Source organism: Zingiber officinale, chromosome 1A (genome assembly GCF_018446385.1).
Source record: "Zingiber officinale cultivar Zhangliang chromosome 1A, Zo_v1.1, whole genome shotgun sequence".
Lineage (NCBI taxonomy): Eukaryota > Viridiplantae > Streptophyta > Magnoliopsida > Zingiberales > Zingiberaceae > Zingiber > Zingiber officinale.
The window spans coordinates 170,127,320-170,133,319 of record NC_055987.1 but is presented as its reverse complement, the minus strand read 5'-3'; positions in this window follow the sequence as shown (position 1 = coordinate 170,133,319).

The following is a 6,000-nucleotide window of genomic DNA, read 5'->3' as shown; positions in this document are numbered from 1 at the left end:
CGGAATCCAAACTTTACCCAAATCGATGTGACATTTAACCGTTGCATCAGGGATAGAATTCTATCTCATTCCAGGCGCCTAGAACCCTTTCAGGCGCCCGACCAGGACTATAAATACAACCCTAATCCAAGAGGTTCAAAACAACACTTGTGATTCATTCTAGTTTGTTTTGTTCTGTAATTGAGTACTTCAACTGCTGTAAGAGGCTTCTCTGCCTGAAGAAGATTGTTTACTGAACTCAAATTCCTTGGATTAACAACCTCTCTGGTTGTAACCAAGTAACCCTTTCGTGGCTCTTTTCTTTTAGTCATTTATTTTATTTATGCAAGTGTTAGATTAATTAAGCAATAAATTCGAGAAATGTTCTTTTTATTTGTTAGGGTTATTCACCTCCCTCTAGTCGACCGCCAACGGTCCTACAATTCTATAGAAATAAATTTAGTTAATAATTCACTTAATTTATTATCAGAATATAAAAATAAACTGGAATCAGTACTACCGATAGTTGAAGAAAATTTAGATAACTATTTTTGAAAACGGTTGAGTCCATATTCTATCAACTACTTCTTTTCTACGTTTCGTTTCAATGACCCATAGCCATCGTTGACTTGGAATTTGTAGAAAGTATTGTCATGCTTACATTTTGCACGCAATTCTCCCGATTGAAGGGTGACATTCTCAAAATATTTAGTGAAAATAGAAGATTTTACAGGAAGAATTTCCCAAACCTTAGAAGGTTGATTGAATGTTGGGGTCCTCATATGGATTCACTATTTCCTTTCCCTTCCGAGATTGGGATGATGAACCTCCTGTTGGAACCCCAAGGTTATTTTGATGTGATCAAACAAGTTAAGTTAGATCCTGTTTGGTTTAACCCTTGTGTCTAAGTGTGCAGGAGTTTAGGAGCACAGGAAGTCAAGCGGAAGATGCGGCTAGCGAGAAGGACGACACAGGGAGAGAGCCGATGGGCTCGGTGCGTCCGAGGGACGAGATGCCGTGGAAGAGTGCATCGGTGGATGAGAAGAACGTACACGACGTTCAAGGGACGAGAAACCGTGGAGGAAGGTTGCTCGAGGAGAAGGCAGGAACTTGGGTTCGAGTGAGCCCTATTCCAGATGGTCAAGTTCATCCAAGCTAGCAGAGCCGTAGCGGAAGACCCGGACCGAGACAAGCAGAACCGGAGTAGAGGAACCAAACCGCAAAAAGTCAATCCTATTGACTTTTGTGGTATGGGCACTCGGAGCCTATAGAGTCCGGGCGGCCGGAACCCTTCCGGGCGCTCGGAACCCAAATGTTATCACAAGTGACGTGGACGCTAACTGACGTGTCGGGGATATAATTCTATCCCCCTCCAGGCACCCGGAACCCTTCCAGGCGCCTGGAATAGTGCTATAAATATAGTATTGATTTCAACAGTTTAGACAACAACTTGTAATTCCATTTCTTCTATTTTACTTTTGTTTGTGAGCTGTGAACGTTGTAAGAGGCTATTCCGCCTGAAGAAGATCTTCAGAAAAGTGCGCTCCATTCTCCTTGGATTAGCAATCTTCTGATTGCAAACCAAGTAATTCTTCTTGTGTCTATTTCCTTTTTATTAGTCTCTTTATTTTTAGTTACAAGTGTTCTTATTCAAGCTATACGTCGAGAAAGGGTTGATTTGTTTTTGTAGGGCAATTCACCCCTCCCCTCTTGCTGGTCTCTAAAGGGACCAACAAGTGATATCAGAGCGAGGACACTTCAGAAGGACTAACCGCCGACCGAAGCAAAGCTACCAATGGTCGGACCAAGCATCGTTCCACCAAAATTCGAGGGAGACTTTGTACACTGGAAACGTCGTATGGAGGTATTCCTGAAAACAGACTTTGAGATTCATTTAATAATAAAATATGATTTTGTATCTCCTACAAATCAAAATAGAGAGAAAAAAGAAGAGAGTCTTTGGACGAAGAAAGAGCAAAATGATTCCGTAGCGAATAACCGAGCAGAGTATCACTTGCTGAGTGTACTGCTGCCTCAAGAAGTCAACCGCATCGGGAGCTACTCCTCGGCCAAAGAACTCTAGGAAAGATTCCTGGAACTCCATGAAGGCACATCCGAAGCCAAGCTTGTAAGAAGAGACATACTTCAGAACAAATTGACGAATATTCATCTGGAAAGAGGTGAGAAGGTAGCCAATTTACACATGAAGGTAAAAGAACTAATCACCGGACTCGAAAACCTTGGTGAACGGTAACCAACCGGGACATGATACGTTACACACTCAATGTCTTCCTTAGAACTCCAGAATGGACCTTAATAATTGACGTCTACTATATCTTAAAGGACCTGGAGGTAAGTAGCCTAGAGGAACTCTTTTCCACTTTAGAATTACATGAAACCAGATGTGCAGGGACAACAAAAGAATCAAGCTAGATTATGATGCTAAATGCAACCAAGAAGGATGAACTTGAGACAGACTCAGAAGAAGATCAAGAAGTTTATATGGTAAGGAATTTCAGAAAATTCTTTAGATCTAATAAATTTAAAGAAATGCAGAATAAGAAAAATCCAAGAAATAGAAGAAAGGTTCGATGCTACCAGTGTCAAAAGGAAGGACACTTAAAAGAGGACTGCCCAAAACTCAAGAAGGAAAAAGGCAAGATGCCCAAGAAACACAAGACTCTAACTGCTACTTGGGACGACAGCTCATCATCAGAGTCAGAAATAAAAGAGTATGCCGGACTAGCACTGATAGTGAGTTATGAAGGGAAAAGTACATCATAAGCCAACATCGATGAAGGGGGAGAGTTAGACTTCAAGTCTGATATGGTAAGTGAGGTATGCCTCTTACCTCCTGATTAACTTTACTATGGTATTAAGTCTATGGCAAAATCTATGTACAAATTAAAATATAAAAATAATAAATTTAAAAATAAAAACTTAAAATAAAAACAATTTTAGCAAAATCATGTCTGATAGAAAATTTTGATAAAGTAAGACTTGAAAATGATAAATTAAAAGAAGAAATAGAAAACTTGAAAAATTCTGCTTGTTCAAATATTTATGCTTTTAGAAACTATAAAGGATTAAACTGATATTACAAGTTTCACAAAAGTTAGATCAGAAAAATATCAAAAGCTTATATACCTAGAAAATACCTGATTAACCCTAAAGGAAGAACCTATATTGGGTTCCAAAAACTTGTTTAAATTGAAAATGAAATTAGACTTAAGGCTTTCAGGTAGAAAATTGAATATTTGAATTCATTAAAAGACTTTGTTTATAAGTGGTTGATGATCCAATAACCAAGAAGGCCTAGTGCCTCGCCACATTCTAGAAGTCAATTTCTAAATTAAATATTTAATTGATAAATTGATAAACATAAAAATTAATTGCCTTCAATCTTTATCAATGGTTTAACATTTGTTAAAAATTTATTCTAAATTTTTTTTTTACTTCACTTAGAAAACTTTTTCAAACTTAACTCAGCAAATTTTTTTATATAGCAGACTTCATTTAAATTATTTTTGTTATTTTTTTTAATCCGTTGCACAAACATTTTATTTTTAACTTAGAAATTTTTCTGCTTGATATTTTTCTCACTTAGATTTTTTTTAACACTTAAAACTTTCTAATTTATTGTAATTTTTTTTTAACCTTAGACTTATTATGAAGCTCCATTTTTTATATGATCAAAGGAGGAGAAGGATATTAAGTTTAGGGGGAGGTATAATCTTATTTTTAAACTGAAAAATCTATTTGCACTTATTTGCAAAATTAATTGTCTTTATATTGCATTTTTTTGCATTGTTTACCCTAGCTTAACTTGGGTTGCTCACATAAAAAAAGGAAAGATTGTTGGAATCCTAAGGTTGTTTTGATATGATCAAACAAGTTAAATTAGGTCATGTTTGGTTTAACCCTTATGTCTAAGCGTGCAGTAGCTTAGGAGCACAGGAAGTCGATCGGAAGACGCGGCTAGCGAGAAGGATGACATGGGGAGAGAGCCGACGGGCTCGGTGTGTCTGAGGGACGAGGTGCCACGAAAGAGTACGCCAATGGACGAGAAGAACGTACGCGACATTCGAGGGACGAGAAACTGGGGAGGAAGGCTGCTCGAGGAGAAGGCCGAAACTTGGGTTCGGATGAGCCCTATTCCGGATGGCCGAGATCACCCAAGCTAGCGGAGCTAGAGCGGAAGATCCGGACCGAGACGAGCAGAACCGGAGTAGAGGAATTGGACAGCAAAAAGTCAATCCTTGTTGACTTTTGTGGTCCGGGCGCTCGGAGCCTATAGAGTTCGGGCACCCGGAACCCAAATGTTCTCACAAGTGACGTGGACGCTGACCGACGCATCGGGGATAGAATTCTATCCCTCTCTAAGCGCCCGAAACCCTTTCAGGCGCCCGGAACAGTGCTATAAATATAGCGCTGTTTTCAACAGTTTAGACAACAACTTGTAATTCAATTTCTTCTATTTTATTTTTGTTTGTGAGCTGTGAACGTTGTAAGAGGCTACTCCGTCCGAATGAGATCTTCAAAAAAGTGCGCTTCATTCTCCTTAGATTAGCAATCTTCTGATTGCAAATCAAGTAATTCTTATTGTGTATATTTCCTTTTTATTAGTCTCTTTATTTGTAGTTACAAGTGTTCTTATTCAAACTATAAGTCGAGAAAGAGTTGATTTGTTTTTGTAGGGCAATTCACCCCTCCCCTCTTGCCTGCATCCAAATGGACCAACACCTCCACGGTCTCCTTCCATTGTAGTTAAAAGTTGAAAACGAAAGTACGTAGAAATGAAGACTTAGAGTCGAAAACGTGTACAGAATGTGAAATTGAGAATGAGAGTTGAGAAGATGTGTGTGGAAATGATGAAATAAACTCTCTATTTTCAGAGTTTGGATATTAACAGATACAAAATCATAGTCATTGATTAAAAAATGTCAAATGATATTAACCGTTGAAAAAAGTGCCAAAAAATTCATCCCCCCCCCCCCAAAACAGCTAGGAACAACCGATAATTCCAACGACTGGGAACTACCAATTCCAATAGATACATATTAAAAAGAAAAATTGGAACCGACGGTTCATCGATTTTTCGGGCCTGGAGCTCAGCCGATTACGGTTTGGCCAGGTGACCCGGGTCAAAGGGCAACTGACCCATTGACCCTATTACAGGCTTGGGCCGGGTCAAGGCCGAACCTGCAGGTCTACTTTAATCTTGATTGCACCACTTCTACCTCACCATCCATCGGCAAGTAGCCTACTGATATGTTTGTATAAGTCATTACTCAGTTTGACCTCCTCCCGGTGATTGAACCCTTTTACTTATTGTTTTGGGTAACATCCACACATGAGACGCAACTCTCATTCTCATTACACCAACTACTGTCTAAACCTGAGAACTTTACGATATATAGCATGAAACATCATTTATGTTGCAAGACATGATCGATGATTCATTCTTATTTATAATGTAAGTGGTTGCACCACAACTTCCTTCCAATTAAGATATACATCATGGGAGCATTAACCCTATTCTTGTTTGAGATCACGATCTAGTGAGTTGGCGTAGAGTAGCTGTCATATATGGAGAAGGTTGCAAATGACCCGGTGGTGAGGAGAACTTCCAAAGTCCCTACAAACACTTAGCCAAAGGTTAGAATTTGTGTCGAGGTTGGACTCAGCATGACCACTCCAAAGCTCAAGTTAGCACTAAGGCTGGAGAAGGGAAGAAGATTGTAGAGAAGAAAAGTTTGAATGTCTATGTGTGCATACCTGCAGGAGAGGGAGTGGGCAACTCTTTAAAAGTCTTTGAATGTGCACGTCTCTCCGGAATGTCTGCTTCCATTCACCACATGTTCTGAAATGTATACTTCCATTACACATGTTCTTTAGGATATACGCTTCATTTTTCCATGTCTTCCATGAAAAATGGCCCCACGAATGAAACAGTTTGGTCGCTTCATTATCCACATAGTTCCTACGTTTTCGACGGGCCACGTAGGGTGTGAGCCTAAG